The following is an 18145-nucleotide window of genomic DNA, read 5'->3' as shown; positions in this document are numbered from 1 at the left end:
AAGCCCATGACATAGTGCTGGTGTCACAGTGATTAACTGTGTAGGTGTAAACCTGTGATGTGTCCAAGCTGCAGGAATCAAGCAATCACCATGTATCCATGGGCCTCATTACAGGATCTCCCAGAGGGATACAGCACATGCCTTGGATTAGATTCTCCTGATAATCAATAGGTAGCATAGGTAGCCTGTGGATTAGTGGTCAACAGGAACACGCATGATATACTCACATGAAAGAAAAACTCTTTCAAAGGAATACATGAACCTGCTCTAGTGACACAGTTCAATCACATGAAGTGAGGATCAGTCAACTGATGTTCTGTCAGTTGTTCAGGCAAGCCGTGATCTCAGAAAGAGTCAGGAAAATGGTGGCTCTTCAGCAGTTTTCTCTGTAGGCTGAAGGAGGTGGAGGGAGCAATGAGCAACTTCCACCAAATCATCAATTTTTGTAAGAGCTGTTCCTTTTGCAGAAGCGCAAAAGATTGTACTTCAAGGTTGTAGGCATGCATGATGATATACAAAATTAGATTGCTTTAGGGAGTAAAAAGGCCAAAAGTCTATACCAGGACTTTGATGCTTATTTAATGTATCTTTTAATCAGGAGTAGTGCGCACTATTGTATTTGTTTAAATTGCTATCTTTGATATATTAAATGGTGGCTGCTGCTTTGCAGGTAAGTCACTCAGAATAAGCAGCTGCCTCATAGTCCATCAAGTTTAGTTACTTGTTAGAGCTGCTTCTGTTAACTAACTTTAAAATGTCTCAGGCATGAGTAAAGTTCACTAAAGGTTCTGCTGTCAACTGTAAGAGTGAACACGAGTTTTCATGCACTCCCAGCATCTGAGATACTGAAGATTCAGTGGATTACTTATATTTTTGATGCCAACATTCCCGTAACAATAGGAAAATCCTTAGTGTTACTATATTGTGTTGCTAATGTGGCTAACATTACCATTTATTTTGATTATATACCCACAGGTCAGAACTCTGTGGAAACTGTAATATTAGGGGACACCCAGAGATGGTGGAAACTTTGAGACTGGAAATAAACAAGGACTGGATGTGTTGCTGTGTTTTAATGTTATCTGCTGTGCTTCACTGCAATGTAACTCAGCAGGTGTTTCCATCTGTTTATTTCTCTCCTGCTCTCTGTGCTCACATATACTGTAATTTAATACATCTGAATCACCGCTGTTCTCACTTACATATTTATCTATTTCTGTTGTGTGAACCAGCAGTCACTTCAGAGCCATTTCTCCAAGCTGCTGTTCTGCAGCCAGAATACTGATTTTATCACTGCAAGGTTGTCTGACAAATTCACCAAACACATAAGTTAAAAGCAACAGCTGCTGTGAATTTGGCCATATTTCTTTTTAAAAGATCATTTAGAGATAGAGTTAAAAGCGATTCACATTGTCAGTCAACTGTTTTACACCACGCTGTCAATTACAGACATGAAGTGAGTTTTTTCCCTGAAGTGGGTGCAGACAGCAGCAGTTCAGGTACATTTAAACCTACAGACACTGAAACAGCAGTTATTCAGTCATGGTAAAATCAACTTCTTTGCAATATTTTGAGCTGAGAACTCACAGAAAAACTGTGAGAACGAGTAAAATATGGGCCTTTAAGTTTTGAAGCTCCTTCATGCTGCTAAAAACACAATGCAACAATGACCTGGCAACATATTTATTTTTTTAATTGGGTTGGCAAAATTTACAAAGTTAAATGTGATTTATACCTGACGTACGGGGTAAAGGGGTATGACATTTTTACGAGCCAATAATCACATGACCAAAAGCAGGCATTCCGATGAATGTCGTGCTGTTTTTGTCACCACACAAGTCAATATGACTAAACTATTCTACTATTTAAATCAGCCCCACAAAGCTGTTTGATGAGTTGAAAGACAGATCTCAGTGCCATCTGAAGCAAGAAACTCTTTTGGTTGTCTTTCAGTGTTACACAATATTAGAAAGGTTCCACATTCTGCTCTGAACAGTAACAAGTCATTTTTCAGCTTTTTAATAGTTTTGTTGTTTTTTTTACAGATGTAATCCCTACAAAACACTGTGGAAAGAGCATCCATCCATCCATTATCTAAACACTGCTTAATCCTCATTAGGGTCACGGGGAGCTGGAGTCTATCCTAGCTGACTTAGGGTGAAGGCAGGGGACACCCTAGACAGGTCGCCACTCTACCACAGGACTACATATAAAGACAAACAATCACACTCACATTCACACCTATGGACAATTTAGAATCAACAATTAACCTCAACATGTTTTTGGACTGTGGGAGGAAGCTGGAGAACCCGTAGAAAACCCACACATGCACAGGAAGAACATGCAAACACCATGGAGAAAGATCCCGGGAAGGCTGGGACGCGAATCAGGGATCTTCCAGCTGCAAGTGAAAGTGCTAACCACCAAGCCACCGAGCAGCCAGAGAAAAGATCATTTCTTTTTAAATGTAGTTATCCAAGTAATGTAGTGAAAATTCCTGTAGTTTTTTATATCACAATAGTTATTGCAAAAAAACAAAATACTGCAATGTCATTTTTTTCCAATACTCTTCTGACGTTATTTATTTTTACCTAATTAATTTAAGTTTTAGATAAAAGACGCAAAAAAAACTGCAAAATGTATTTTTTTTCCATATGGGTTAGTAGACTGATGATGAAACAAAAATGCTGAGAAACTTGCCCTAAATTTTGCTCTGAGGACAAGTTGTAAGGTTTATAAATAACTCTAAGACTAAAATTAGAACAGAGACCTCTTCATCACTGTGGCTCTCTGAGATGTTGCATCATTACAAATGTGCTGGGTGCTGACAGCATGTTCCACATCAAGTCCAACATGTTAATCTCATTACGTAAACAGCAGTCACCAATATGCTCTCCACTGGAGTGGACACTGCTTCCTGATATGAATACCAGAGTACAATGACAAACACACGAGCTTTTAAAACTGTTGGGACTTATAATCCTGTCAAATCATAACCTGAATGAGTAGTTTCACCTGATTTTCCTATAGAACAAAACAGCCAAAGGCACAGATTCAAAGCATATGTTGGGAATAAAGGGCCATTTCCCTAGACTGGCCTACTGTCAATAGAAGATCAATGTGTTGTTATCAATACAGTATGTTTTATGTTCCTCATATATGTGTGTATGTGTGTGTGTGTGTGTGTGTGTGTGTGTGTGTGTGTGTGTGTGTGTGTGTGTGTGTGTGTGTGTGTGTGTGTGTGTGTGTATGATACACCCAGCTTGTTCAGAGAAAAAAATGGCTTAAACAAGGAACATACCACAGGAAACAGGCCAGAAGATACAGATTCTCAGCCAGAAAGGGTACAGCTACCACCAGACAGCCAGGAAGTGCAGATGCAGTCCTTCAGCAGTTGGATACCATCCATCCATTATCTATACACCGCTTAATCCTCATTAGGGTCGCGGAGGGGGGCTGGAGTCTATCCCAGCTGACTCGGGCGAAGGCAGGGGACACCCTAGACAGGTCACCAGTCTGTCGCAGGGCTACATACAGAGACAAACAATCACTCTCACATTCACACCTATGGGCAATTTAGAATGATCAATTAACCTCAGCATATTTTTGGACTGTGGGAGGAAGCCGGAGTACCCGGAGAAAACCCACGCATGCACAGGGAGAACACGCAAACTCCATGCAGAAAGATCCCGGGAAAGCCGGGACGTGAACCAGGGATCTTCTCACTGCAAGGCCAAAGTGCTAACCACTACACCACTGCGCAGCCCCGCAGTTGGATACACTTTGCAGAAATACAGACAAACCAACAGCTTGGAACACAAACCAAGATCTAGGCGTCCAAGAGTTTCTTCAGCAAGAAATGACTGCATCCTGATCCGCATGTGCTGGGAGAACCACCAAATGACATCACTGGAACTTCAGCAGCAGTGGTCAATCCAAATTGGTGTCCAGCGTTCCACCCACACTGTACGTGGCCAACTTTTAGATCATGACTTAAGGTCCTACAAGGCTGTCAAGAAGCCCCTGATCAATGAGAGACAGAGGTCAGCATGGTGTCGTTGTGCCCAAGCACACAAGAACTGGACAGCCAGGACCTGGAAGAAGATTCTGTGGTCAGATGAGTCCAGTTTCCAGCTTATCTTCCTCCCGCTAATGTGAGGGTACGCAGAAGGCCAGACGAAGCATTATCTCCAGCATGTACAGTACCTACTGTCAAACATGGTGGAGGCAGTATCATGGTTTGGGGATGCATGAGTGCTGCTGGTGTTGGTCATCTCTCTGACTGTGATATCACATTGAACTCCATTATTGTGCCATTCTCCAAACCTACATGCTTCCTTCTGCATGTGCACTGCTCCATCGCGGTCAAAATCGGATGTTTAAACAAGATAATGCCCCTTGAACACATCCAGGGCAAGTAGAACTTGGCAGCAGGAGCACAGTATAGAGGTCTTCGAGTGGCTAGCTCAATCTCCGGACATGAGCAACACTGAAAATCTGTGGAAGATTATCAAAAAGTCTGTTTCAATGCGTAAACCAAAGAATTTAGAAGAATTAAAAGCAGTAACTCAAGGACAATGGGACAACATTACCCCTTAACAGTGTGAAAGGCTGGTGGGGAACATGCCAGCCAGGATTAGAGCTCTACTGCGTGCTAATGGCAGGACTACTAAATATTAATTTGATGATGTGATGATTTATTTATTTTTGTTGAGTTTTGAACACATTCACTGTTATTTGTTAACATTGATATCGACAATGTTTACAACTGACATATTGAAACTGTCAAGAATTTAGTTTTGTTAGTTTTTCTTTCTACAAAAAAAATTATTTGTTTTTGTTTGTGGCCATCTAATGCAGCCACACCTTTTTAAACATAAAAAAAAAAGAATTTTTCCATACATATTTCATGATAATATTTTAGACTATGTAAAATGTTTAGGGTGTCCAAAAACTTTTTTCCACCACTGTACCTCTATTTACCTCATACGACTACAGAACTGATGACCAAAATCTTTTTTTCTTTGTCCACCTGAGCTTTCGTGCCTCCACCTTGGAGAAGTGGAGTCCTTTTTTGGCCAGTGTCCGTGGAGACCAGTCTAGGTCAGTTTCTGCTGGAATGTCTCACTGAGACTGGAAGGTCTTGGTGATGAACCTTAAATTCTTCTTGGCATTTATCATTCTTGCCACTACAGGGACTATTTTTTTCTTCCTACTACACCTCTGAGATTTTTCACATGGAATTCCTTGTACTTGTGAAACAAAAGTACAACACTTTTCAAAAAAATTAATAATTTTGGACACTGAATATTTGGTAAAAATGTAAAGACCTAAACGTAAACACAATATACTGTACCATACACAATCCATCTAAATTTGTCCTGCCTACAAATAATTTGATACTTAACTATACATTACTATATTAGTATGTAGATACTGTGTATTGGTAATTCCTCACCAAAGGGTGCTGACAAGTCACTTGTTCAACTGTAATACTGTATCCATCAGTCCGTTCATTATCAGGAACAGACTCAAAAATCCTATATCAGGGTACACTGTAGATATCCTCCCACTATGTTCCTGTCTGCTCTTCACTGAATGAATTGAACATTTCAGGCACTGAGCAAATCCATTTTTATTTTGTTTGCTCCCTTTTACATTGTAACTACAGCAAGAAGCTTATCTGTACAGAGAAGGACACACCAAAAGAAAGCCTGGCTCAAGGGGGTAAGCTGAAGGCAGCATAAGAACTCTATTAATCTGCACTGACTGATTCAACAGTCACTCACTCTGCCTTTAAACAAGGTGCACAGCCAAATGCTTTCAGGATAACCAGCCAAGTCACCATGAAGTGGGACGTGCGTGTCTGATGGAGGAGCCATTCACAGTCAGTTGTGTGATTGCACTTCCCCTCTGATGAAGACATACAGTTCTGCTGCACTGTCATGGCAAAGGCAAACATTCAGCTTCTCCTGAACTGCTGCTGACACCCACATCAGCTCCTCCTCCAGCTCCTCCTCCCCCTGTTTCATCCTGCTCCTCCAACTCTTCCACCTCCTCACCTCTTCCTCCCTCCTCTTACATGTTGCTCAGTGCTCTGATACAGCATGTGGCTTCACATATGTGGGAATTTCTTGCAGTAGTGGCTCACAGCTGAATTCGCATGTTGATGAGGATGTTAGTGCAACGAGCATCCAAACAGCATTTTCTGGATCGGCAAGCAGAAGACTGGTAGGAGACAAAAAAAGCCATTCGGTGTGTGCAGCATTGAGGATCAAACAGACTTTACTTGCTTTCCTTGCAGATCGACATGCTCAAACTTTGCAGAAACAGTGGGAAAAAGACTTTTTACTACTTTCTTCAATTTGAGCTTCCAAGTTCACCTTCAGTGGGAAAACGAGCTTTGACGAGACTTTCAGTTAATCATCGCTGCTGAGAACGAGGAGCTCTTTTCAGTAATTCATCCTTCTGAGAAAAAGGTCTGAACGAGGCACCTCGGCTGCTTTGTCACATGGACATTGACACTGAACAGCTGTTGCATTTCACATCTTGTCTCAGAAAGAAGCTGAACCATTGAGGAGCTACAGTATAATACACCACAATGCTGACAAACTTGTTTTCATCAAAGTGCCTCGTACTTAGCAACTGAAGAGGATGAGAGACAGTGTGATGACCTACCTGTATGTGTGCTTTTCACCTCGTTGGAGAGCAGAGCACAGAGGAAAAAGTCAGAGAGAGGGAACAGGGGAGGGGAAGAGAGAGCCAGCAAGGGAAGGTGTGAATCAAACACTGTGAGTGGACAAGAGAGAGCTGGAGAAGACTCACGGAGCTCATAGAAGAAACTGAGCTAATTCTGGTGGACTGAAAAGGAGTGAACGAAGAAACAGCATATCAAAGACTTGGCCAAACGCCTATTTCACATTGGAGCGTCGTGTTTTGTCAGAGCCACGCAGGGTGAGTATGTATGTTGTTTGATGTGGCTGTTATGGCAGGAAATTAAACAGTTCACAGCTGTTAACTGACCCCACTTACTGTGCAGTGAAATAATATTATTAAAGTCGAACATAACCACATTTTTATTACTGAATAGTAAATGGAGCTGTAATAATGACTTGTGAAAAAAGGGCTTGAGTTAATAAGTGTAATCAAAGCTTTTAATTGTTCAGACTATGAAACTATATTTCACAAGAAAAACTGTGATATTTTCTGAATTATTACTTTGGACTATAAAACATCCCAAAACAGCAATAGATCACAAAATTGTTTGTCTTGTTTGCCAAAAAAATCCCAAAATTATCAGTTATTATAATGTATTAACAAAAAAACAGCAAATTGTCACAATTAAGAAGCTAAAATTTTCAAATGATTTGCATTTTTCTGCAAAAATTAGCTCATGCAATCGATAATTAAACGCGACAAGTTTGTTTTGAAGAATTACTTGAATCATCGTAGAAGCTCTATCAGACATCACTATCAGCTCTGAGACAGTGATCTTCGTCTATTTTGCTAAACTATTTGTTAAACAAGTATTTAATAGAGAGATAAAAGATGATGGACAAAAGTGGTCTCTGAAACCTTAATTTTGAAAATTGAACAATGTAATGTGTTGGGTCATTTTTAAGGCGACCAAATTTATGTTGCTTTTGTCTGATAGTAAAATACAATTTCTGGGTTTTGCTCTTGTGGTCAGACGAGAAGAAATCTAAGGGAAATTAACCATGACTCTGGGAAGCTGTGATTGAGATTTTTTTTGCTATTTTACAATATTTTTGTTAGCTAAGATGACTTACAGATTGTGAAAATAATCGGCACCCTAAAATGAACCTTTGTATGTTAACGTACTGGCACTCGAACACTGGTACAGGTATTTACAGATCAAAGTGGGCAGACGGTTCAGAGGGATGATCGCAGTGAAGTGTCTATGATCCACCTACAGCTTTATTTAGCCTCGCGCTATCCTCCACTGGCTTCTCATCTTAATCAGCAGTTGCAAGGAAACAAACCAACCACCTGTAATGCTTTCTTTCCTATTTTTGCCAACAGACAATACACGACTGGCCTCATTCCTCTGCTTTGACGCCAATCTGCTCCATTCTACATGCCTAATCAAGTATCCATAATGACACCGGAACATATAAATTAATGGCATGATTGGGACTATTCATCTCAGTTAGGAAAACGTCCTTGTGTTTGTCAATCTAGTTAGCAGAATCACTGAAGCTCTAATGTGATTTCCTTTTGTCTCATTATGATTGAGCCTTGATAGGTGCACATTAGTGGCCTTGTAAACTACGGCTGCGGGGGAGGAGGATTGATCCTTGCGTTAATGTGTATAGATAGATGACCGTGTTCGGATGTAAATAACTGGGCAGCAATTTCCCCCAGTCATACAGGCTCATGGACACAAATGTAGAATAAGGATATTACACTATGTATGCATTGCTCCTAGCAACGGTACAATCAGTCCCCAACAATGCATTAACAAAGACAAACCCTCGGCAAAAAAAGGAATTTGGAATACAAAAACCAACAGCGATTCATTCCGTGAGGATTGAATGCAGCTTGAAGGTGTTTTAACTCAATCAATGCTGTCTCCATTCACCAAACCTCCTCTCTGATTCATGACTACTTAAATTCTCAAGGTGATGAAAATCTTTCTACACAAAAGCATTTCAAATTTCACCGGTTTTGAAATATTTCAAGTATCAAAAGCACCAAGGTTTCATCCTTGAAAAGTCACCTCAGTCTGGAACCCACAGTCATTAAAAAGGTGTTGCCTTCTGGCACATTGAATCTATAAAAAAAAATGTAATCACATTCAATCAAAACACATGAATGCTAAAAGCACTTGGGATGTTTGAACAAGCAGAGGGGCTACATAATAGCTATCCATGAGGCTACAAAATAACAGAAATCAACATGACCTTCAATTCAAATCAAACAGTCTGTTTACATAATTTCCCAGTCCAGCTTCATTTTTCTCATCACACCGAGTACAGTACAGCTTCAATAGAGATTTTGCAAACACAAAGTCTGGCACTGTATGCCGCAATTATATATTTTTAAATGGACAGGTCGGGGAAATTCAAGTCTTGCTATTGTTGTGTTAAATGTCCCACTTGCATTTGACATTTGTGCATGTATTTGTACTGCAGGCATCCATGCAGAGGCTGGGTGAAACTTTAAGGTCTTTGTAGAAAACATGAGTCACTGCAGTAGCAAATGCATGTGGATACGTTAAAAGGAAGAAACGTCTCAATGAAATATAAACAGCCTGAAGTGATATAAATGGAAACTACATAAACAGCAGTGACAGGTTCTGGGTTAGAACATGTGAGGCAGAATGATTGAATGAAAAGAGTGGGATGTATGGACTGCAGCATTATTATAGTGGAAAGAAGATTTTCTAAGAATACAGACAAATTATCAAGTAATAGAGAAGTTAAATTCTACTCATTGTGGATGCTTGTGAGCATTTTGAGTTGAAAAACAGATACCAATACTCAAGCTATCACACTACACAAAATTCAAGAAAATGATTTAGTATGTCCCAATATAGTTTGTCAAAAACTATATTGGGATGTCCTACTACATCTGATCTCATTTTGCAGCCTGTCTGTTTGTTCTCGCCACCTCAAGCTTGTTACTCAAGTGAGGCACTGTCACAAATGTTATGTATCTTCCACTGTGCAGAGAATTGGTCAGGAAGGTCAAAAATGGCGCTGGCTTGCAGACTGCCAAATGAAACCAGATGTAGTTGGACATCTTGGTATTTTTTAACGTACTATGTTTTGGGACACACTAATTCTTTTCGTGGTGTACTATACATTTTGTTAGTATGGGTATTGTAACCCATACTACCTGGTGACTCATCAAAGTAACAAGCTTGAGCCACTGAGAATGCTCACTGCAGACTGTGACACATATATGAACCACACGGTTAAAGCTTAAAGTGCAATACTATAATAAAGCAGTATGTTCCAAATGTACGCATACGGGTCACGTGATCAGTGTTGCCAACTTGGTGACTTTATCACTAAATATGGCGACTTTCCAAAGCCTCCTGGCGACTTTTTTTTGTCAAAAGCGACTAGCGACAAATCTAGCGACTTTTTCTGGTGTTTTGGAGACTCTGACATCAAAGCTCGGACTGGTCTATAGTTACTGTCCTCAACGAGCAGCAGGTGCTGCTGTGAGCTCCTCTCCTTCACAAAGCACAGGCGGTCAGTCTATGAGTCTCGTAACCCCACAGCAGTCCACTGTCTGATTAGAGGAGACCCACATCACTCCGCGTACAGACGGCAGATGAATCACCATGCGCAAAGTCGCTGCAGATCCCGTCCTGGCTTACAAAGCGGGATATAAGTGAAAATGTTTCTTCACTGTCATACTAAAATAAATCACTGCATTTAGCCTCTAGTTCAAAAACATATTTTGGGTGTTTTATACTCACTTTTTGTCTCTCCTACAACGTTATTCCTCTCTCCTACAATGTTGATTACAATTACATGCAAACGGGAAATTATGCAACTTAGGCGATGACATCATTTAGCGACTTCTAGCGACTTTTAGGACAGCCCATAGCTACTTTCCTTACTGAGGAGTTGGCAAAATTGCACGTGATGCTGTCACCCTGAGCAGGCGTTTGTCGTGCCTCCCAAGCCAAATGTAGTTTGTCTTATTTTTACCAAAATTTAAACCGTAAGTCTACCTTCTAACAACTCGACAGCATGCCCAACTCTAAGACAGCTAAATCTGCCATCAATAAGCCAGCCGAGGAGCAAGACACGAGGATGAGCATGCTAACTAGCAAAGAAGCTAACCAAGAAACGCGGCTGCACATACCACCTGCTATCAACGCTGACACCCTGGTCGCAGATATCTCCCAAAATGTTACTGAGAAGATATCAGCGCTGATGGACAAGAAGTTTGAGGAGTTATCCGCTACAGTGAATAACATTGCTACCAAAGTGGAATCTAACATTGAGCGCATCACAGAAGCAGAACACTGTATTTCAGCGGTGGAGGATAGCATGTCGGCTGTGACACCCAGGCTGGCCGAGCTGGAGGCAAAAGTGCGCATTCTGACAGAGAAGTGTACTGATATGGAGGGACGGAGCTGCAGGGACAATATCTTAATCTACAATCTCAAAGAAGAAACAGAGGGCCGATAACCAGTTGCTTTTTTTGAGCGCTGGCTCCCAACTCTACTCAACTTGGAGACCAAGGGCGGCACTATCAAGCTTGACCGAGCTCACCGGAGCCTCGGTCCGCCGAGACCGGACCGGCCGCGCATTATGATTATTAGGCTGCATAACTCTAGAGACAGTCCAGGATCCTCACCGTGGCCAGGAAACAGGGTCCACTCACCTATGAGGGTCAAACAGTCTTCATCAGACAGGACATAACGGCTCCAGTCAAAGAGATGCGCCGTGCATTTAACGGGTCTGTGAGCGACTCATCAAGAAGGACGTGAGATTCTCCATGTGCTATCCGGCTACCCTGACCTTGACACACGGAGGAAAAACCCGCTCGTTTTGGTCACCCAAGGACGCGCTTGCTTTTCTGGACGAACTGGACTGAACCAACATTACGGACTAGAGGGATAAAGACATTGAGTGTTACCCTGAGGAAACAGTCTTATTTTTTATTTTATTTTCTCTCTTTCTCTCCTGGGTAGATGCTAGACGCAAAGGCATGTGGAGGTATTAACTGTGTTAAGCCAACAGGTATTTGAACACTCGTTTACATCTACCTCTTCATAGCTGTAAACTGGAGATGTTAAATACATGTCGGTTGTTAAGATTTATAGTTTATAGGTTGAAATTGTTTTGGCTTGGGTTAAGCGGGAGTAAATAGGCCAGAGAGGATGTTAGATCTTCTTTTTTTGGCGGCGACTCTTCTCAGTCTCATGTGCCCCGCATTTCTCATTGCGGGTGACATTTCAGGACCACATGGGGGGGCATATATGGCCCTACTAAATATGAGGCTGCCTTTCTCCCAAAATTTCTGTCGGATGTCACATCAGTACATACCCCATACACTGTACTGGGAGGGGATTTTAAATGTATACATGATCCGTGTGTTGACCAGTCTCCTCCTAGACTCAACTCAACAGAGTCTGAGGCTTCAGGAGTTTTGCCATGACTTAGAGTTGTTTGACACTTGGAGAGTTACCAACCCCAGAGAGAGAGACTACACTTTCTTCTCCCAGCCTCATCAGACATTCTCTAGAATTGATTTCTTCTTATCATTGGGAATGGTGTTGCATCGGGTAAAGGAATGCTCGGCACATGTACAATCTCTGATCACTCTCATGTAAGCTTGTGTATTAGCCCTCCTTATGCTGGCCCTGCTTCTCGCCACTGGAGGCTGAACCTCTCCTGGGCCTCCCAAACTTCCTCTCTGTGGAGTCTAGTCGCAGGTGATGGGAAGAAGTCACCAAGGGACATAAAAAAATAGCCCAATTATACACAGCACAGTTAGGGTGTGGCAGGGAATCTGTAAACACCTGGGAAGGGGGCCCTGCAACTCGCTTCTGAGCCCCCTTATAAGAAACCAGGATTTTACCCCAGGTCTCATCCCCAGCATTTTTGACCTGTGGCATAGCAGAGGAGCGAGAGTAGTAGGAGATTTGTATGCAGGAAATGTACTCATGACATTCCAACAACTACAAATAAAATTTGGTATCCCCAAAGAACACTTTTATGGTTTTCTCCAGATCCGCCACTTTGTTGGCTCTAGAAATTTCTCTTCCTCTGGTTTGGTCGTGTACAATGAGATAGAGGGATTCCTCTTTGACCGTAAAAACATCATGCATTTTATCTCCACCTTCTATGCATTGCTTTGCTCTCTTAGCCCAGGTGATGCCAGAAATATTGCACAGAAATGGGAGGGGGACCTTGATACAGTTTACACTGAGGATGACTGGCAGGAAGCCATTAAGCTAATCAGATCAACATTCACATGTAATAGACTCAGAGAGACACAGTATAAAGTACTACACCGCTTACATATAACTCCTTACATACTGAATAAGGAAGCTGGACTTTATCTTGTCTTGAACGTATGACATGGTATGCTGGCAGTATTTCTTTGTATTCATTTATTTTCCCTTACTTTCAATTGCAATTTAGTTTATTTAAATGTTTGACTCTCGATGTACCCTTAATTTGGTTTCTTTTTTATTTTATTTACTATTTTTCTATCTTTTTCTGTTTTAAATGTGCAATGTGTTACAACAGCATGATGTACATTTTCATGTTCTTTTGTATGTGAAAATTTAAAAACCAATAAAACTCTGTCATAAAAAAATGTACACATACTACATGCAACAGTACATGCTATGTATGTGATGGCAGCTGTAGTACAGGGAAAAAAAATTCAACTTGGAATGTAGGGAATATTTGATTCATCTACATTCTCATTTTAGGACTGTCTTTTTAAATGATGACAAAAAAAATCTTATTTTCTTTATGTAGCTGTTCTGAAGCTTTGATCATGTCCTCATTTTAGATGAAAAACCGCTCTTCATTATGCTTCAGAAACAACCACATGAAGACTTCCCAGGGCTGTGTCACACCAACTTTCTGGGATTGTTGCATTCTAATGTGTCATTTCGTAACACTGTGGATTTTGACAGCTAGGAACTGTGCTTCAGTGGGAACTATAATTATAGAAGTGGCATCTAAAGCTTCAGTAATCTCTCCAACCGTGGAGCCATTTTGATAAGACAGTCACTGCACCTCTCCATCTGGCAGTGTTGTGAAGCGCAAGTAACTCTGCACTAAAAGGGAAATTTCCTTTCTTTTTTATTGTTGTTGTCGTCTTTAAACAACTTATTCCTCTGTCACAGTAGTGGCGTTAAAGGTGATGACAGGTATCATCCAAATACGCAGGGCAGTAGGCTAATTACAGTGAATTCTTTTTTCAACTTTCATTTTCCAAACATTTTTTTCATGCCATCTCAAACCCAGCTGATACACAAGACATGTCTCCACAATCGTATGAAAGGGTCATCAGTCCATCTCTGAACTCTGTAAATCACAACATGTGGTAATTAATGTGTAAAAGCAAAAACTCATTTAACTTTGTTCAACAAGTGACAACATAAAAGTCATAAAGGCAACAAACTGACTCAGTAATATCCATTCAGGGCTGTAATTTATCATTTTCACTGTAGATTATTTTTTCAATTAACTAAATAATTATTATACCTTTGCTTTATAAGCAAATCATTGGACAAACACGCATCCAAATTTCCAAAGTGGAGGTTGACAAATTGTCAATCACTTGATGAACATCCAAAAGATATTCTCTCAACTATCATGGAAAATGGATAATTTATACGTTAGGTGAGTACTAGCAGTAAGATACTTAGTCCTAGTGAATAATCATGGTGGGTAGTCTCCAACAGTGATTCCTTCAAAATTAAATTACCTTTAATTTAACAAATCCGACTTTGTTGACCACAGATATTGACTATGACTGTAATTAAAAAGGCCAGCACAAGCACAAGTAGCCCAATACAATCAGCTCTAAGTCTTAAGGTAGATCAGGTGATGTCCCACCTTCTTTAAGAAAATGCAATGGACCTGTTCACTGTGGAAGAATTGATATGCTTCAGATGTTAATTCAGAGTCATCGCTTCACTGGTGTACATTGTCTGATGTCACATCTTCAGATCCTCCCCCCATCCCTCAGTCACAGAAGGTAGAGCTTCTTTATGATCACATTTTTCTGTTTGAGATGTAACAGGTGGTGTTCCCACGTTTCCCAATCCTTCTGAGAAAGAGGATTAGTGTACCATTACCATGGAAAATGACGGTTGCTGTACAGTGGCAGGATGCGGCGGAAGTCACGCCCAGAATATAAGCAAGATATCATGGAGGAATAAAGTGGATACTTCTGAGAAGTAAATTCCAGAATAATTTCTAGTCAACGAAACAATAAACTGACCAACTGCTGCAGCTCTGGAGATCTTCTTTGAAAGATTAGAGTTTACAAAAAGGCATTCTTCTCCTAAATGTCATGAAGGACAAAAACAATCCTCACCCACTCAGATATATATTTGAACCATTTTGTTTTGGGCTTTTTAAATGTGCTCAATTCTGATAACAGTGACTCACAATATTATAAGATAAAATGTCCTGTGATGACAGCCTGAATCTCTGTAGCTCTCATGTTGTAAAGAAAGTGCAGCAAAGGAAAAAACATTTTATCTCCTTGATTAAAATGTTGTAAAAATCAGCCTGTAATCGCACTCTTGTCTAACGCCTCCACCACGCTATAGGTAAAGCTCTGCTCTCAACCTCTCTGCCCTGGGATTTTGAATCTCGCAAGATACATTACAAAAGGTTGAGAAACACTGCTGAAGGCCATTTCTCTCCCGAAATAACATCAAATCTGCAAATACTTTTGACCTGCACATTCTGTCCAATCTTGCCAATATAACAGAGTACTTCAACAATTCAACACCTTGGAAACAAAAGGTGATGGTGACAGTAACTCCACAACAAGAAGTATTCTGTAATGGCTTTAGCCAGGAGGAAAAGGGAGGTTTCTGCGGTGAATTCCTGATTTCATGGCTACCTTAATTGGCCAGAAAAACGACACTTAAAAGCATCACCTCCCACATACAATTAAGTATCCTCTAGAGAGCGGCAGCCTCTTGCTGTACAGCATGACTAATCTGGCAATGTGGGCAAAACACAGAGACGAGAGATGGAGTCAAACAACTCACAAGAGCACCTTTGGCATTTCCACTACAAGAGAAGGAGAGCAAGCGACACGGCACTGCTACACTTTTTAACTTTCTAATGGCGTGAGAAATGCAAACAATCCCACAAAAACAGTTTGCTGCTCCAAACATTCATCCTGAGTTAAAAATGGCCTCATGACTTTCTCCATACAGCTGGTCAGCGTGAACATCTGGGTGTTCGACTGAAACCCCATCAAAGAAATTTGACTTTGAATACCGGTTTCTCAGGCAACTGGAGGTACAAACCTGGCATAACAGCTGCCCATTTATACATCCAGTGAGAGCAAAATGTATTTAACCTTCTGAAACCCAAGTAGATTCTGGACATTTTTTTGTCCCTGTCACAAATTTCTTCATTGCGGACTCATTTTTCACTGCAATATAAAGTCTTCCACTTCTATAGAAAACACACAATATGGTGTAAGGTAGAGAGAACTGTGCAGTATTATAGTCATAATGACACATAGGTTATTTCAGAATTGGAGGGCATTTGGGCTTCATAATTTTTGAAAAACAGACCTTCGCTTTTACAATTTTCGGCTAATTATTCATCAATAATAGTTAATAAATTATCAGAGACTTGATTGGCTCAGCTTACACATCAGTAGTACCATTTTCATTCCATGTTTATTTGTTGTTTACTAACTCTACTTTAATCACAGTAACAGGGTTGCTAATCCATGCTAATGACAGCTTTTTCTCAAGAGTAGAAGCTAGATATTTATCTAACTGTTACTGCTGACCAAGAGGACAAACTTACTGATGGAAAACAGTCAAGAAAAAAGTAAAAAGAATTTGTCTTATCCTGATAATATGCATAACAGGGTTGCACGAGGTAGAGTGAGACATTAAATCAAGGCTGACAATGTCATGAAAATATGAAGAGAATAAGAATAGAAGAGAGGACATAACTTTGCTCTACCAATTCTTTTGGAAAACTGTTTGATGATGTTAATTCCAGTGTATCATGTGATTCATTGTTTTTTTCTTCTACCAGCTAAAAAGATTATGCTAACAGGGTTGTGTGCATGTTGTGGGACACACGTTTCATGCATCATAATTATTAATTAAAATAGTATGTTGATTTAAAAAAAATGTTCCCTCAATTACAAGAGACATCAATGAAAAGAATAATACCATAAAAAGGAGGTTTAGGTTTAACTGTTCTATTTGAGATTCAGTTTGGTCAATTTGGGGTGGGACAAGAGAAAAATGGCATTTTAGGGGAACTCCAGACTTATTTGGTATTATATAAAACATTCTTTTATCCTATTTTTTTTTTTTTTTTATAGATTTGGTCTCCCGATAACTACATTTACACAACAACTGTATATTTTAGTATTTTGTATATGAATTATTTGAAATTTGATAGGATGTAAAATTTCCTCCAATTCTGGAATGACCCATAAATCATGAAAAAAGGCTGCCTTTCATTCTTTTCACAAACATTTAATCAATACGTACAATATTTTTTCAAGTGCCCACAGGTGCTACAAATTCTGGAAAAAGTAGTGGCTAGTAGTGGTATTTCACTGCTTAGATTTTTAATTTGCTTCCATACTAATCTCTTCTCTGCGTCAGCACTGCCTGCAGTTCAGCCAAATGGTCTCTGAATTTTTATAGAATATTGTGATTTTGATAGATTCTTGGTTTTGATGAGGACCGTAGACTTTTTTGCCCAGAATTTGGTGTGAACTGTTTATTTTTGGATAATTGGTAAATGCAGCATAAAGTTATTTTAATGAATTATCATGATTTTTAGGCTTTAGACTTAATTTCCCAAATGCAAGTGCATCACACATAATTAATTCAAATGACAGAAGGAAAGTTGAAAACCTATAGACTTGTTTATACAGCTTCCAGCTGTAAATGTGCAGATTTTTAAAAAATACATGTGTTTAAACCCACGCATGGGTTTTGGGATTTAGAGGTTCAAAGTCATGTTTCTGATAACCTGTTGAATTTCAGTCCAATATTTATCTCCTCCTAGATTTGTTTTGGTCAATTACCAGATTCTTTAGCTGCTAAATCACTCTGCTTTGTTCACCAGCTTCAAGCCAACTGTCAGTATTTTCTTGGTGTTGGGCAAGTAGTGCACAGTGAGTCTGTGCGGTGAAAAAACAAGATGGGAGCTGTGAGAAAAAGGCAAGTCCTAAAACCGAATTCATTACCCAAAAAACACTAAACTGCTCCTTGGATCGGAAGGGAACTGTGGGTCTGGTCTGGTTATTGCCCGACGTTTTGTCACACATTTTAATTTAGACATAGTCAGTGACTTGTGGTTCATATAAACACATCTAGAAGCTTTAAAACATGGTTAAAAGGTAAGACCTATTTTGGGCACCCAGAAAGCTCAGCTAGCTGCATGGGCGACCCAGTAACAGG

At 40.1% G+C, this 18145-nt stretch overlaps 2 protein-coding genes across 2 annotated transcripts in view; one reads left to right on the top strand and one right to left on the bottom strand.

Annotated features, from left to right (window-relative positions):
- The window catches only part of aven (apoptosis, caspase activation inhibitor), a 52608-nt gene that overhangs the window by 25509 nt on the left and 8954 nt on the right, over positions 1 to 18145 (bottom strand). The window lies entirely within an intron of this gene.
- Positions 6064 to 18145, top strand: part of chrm5b (cholinergic receptor, muscarinic 5b) — a 29386-nt gene continuing 17304 nt past the window's right edge. The window contains exon 1 of the mRNA XM_023271761.3: positions 6064 to 6954. The gene's annotated coding sequence lies outside the window, so the exon portion shown is untranslated. The remainder of the gene's footprint in view (positions 6955 to 18145) is intronic.

This window comes from Amphiprion ocellaris, chromosome 12, assembly GCF_022539595.1.
Source record: "Amphiprion ocellaris isolate individual 3 ecotype Okinawa chromosome 12, ASM2253959v1, whole genome shotgun sequence".
Lineage (NCBI taxonomy): Eukaryota > Metazoa > Chordata > Actinopteri > Pomacentridae > Amphiprion > Amphiprion ocellaris.
The sequence above is the reverse complement of the archived record's forward strand: the minus strand, read 5'-3'. Positions and strand labels throughout refer to the sequence as shown.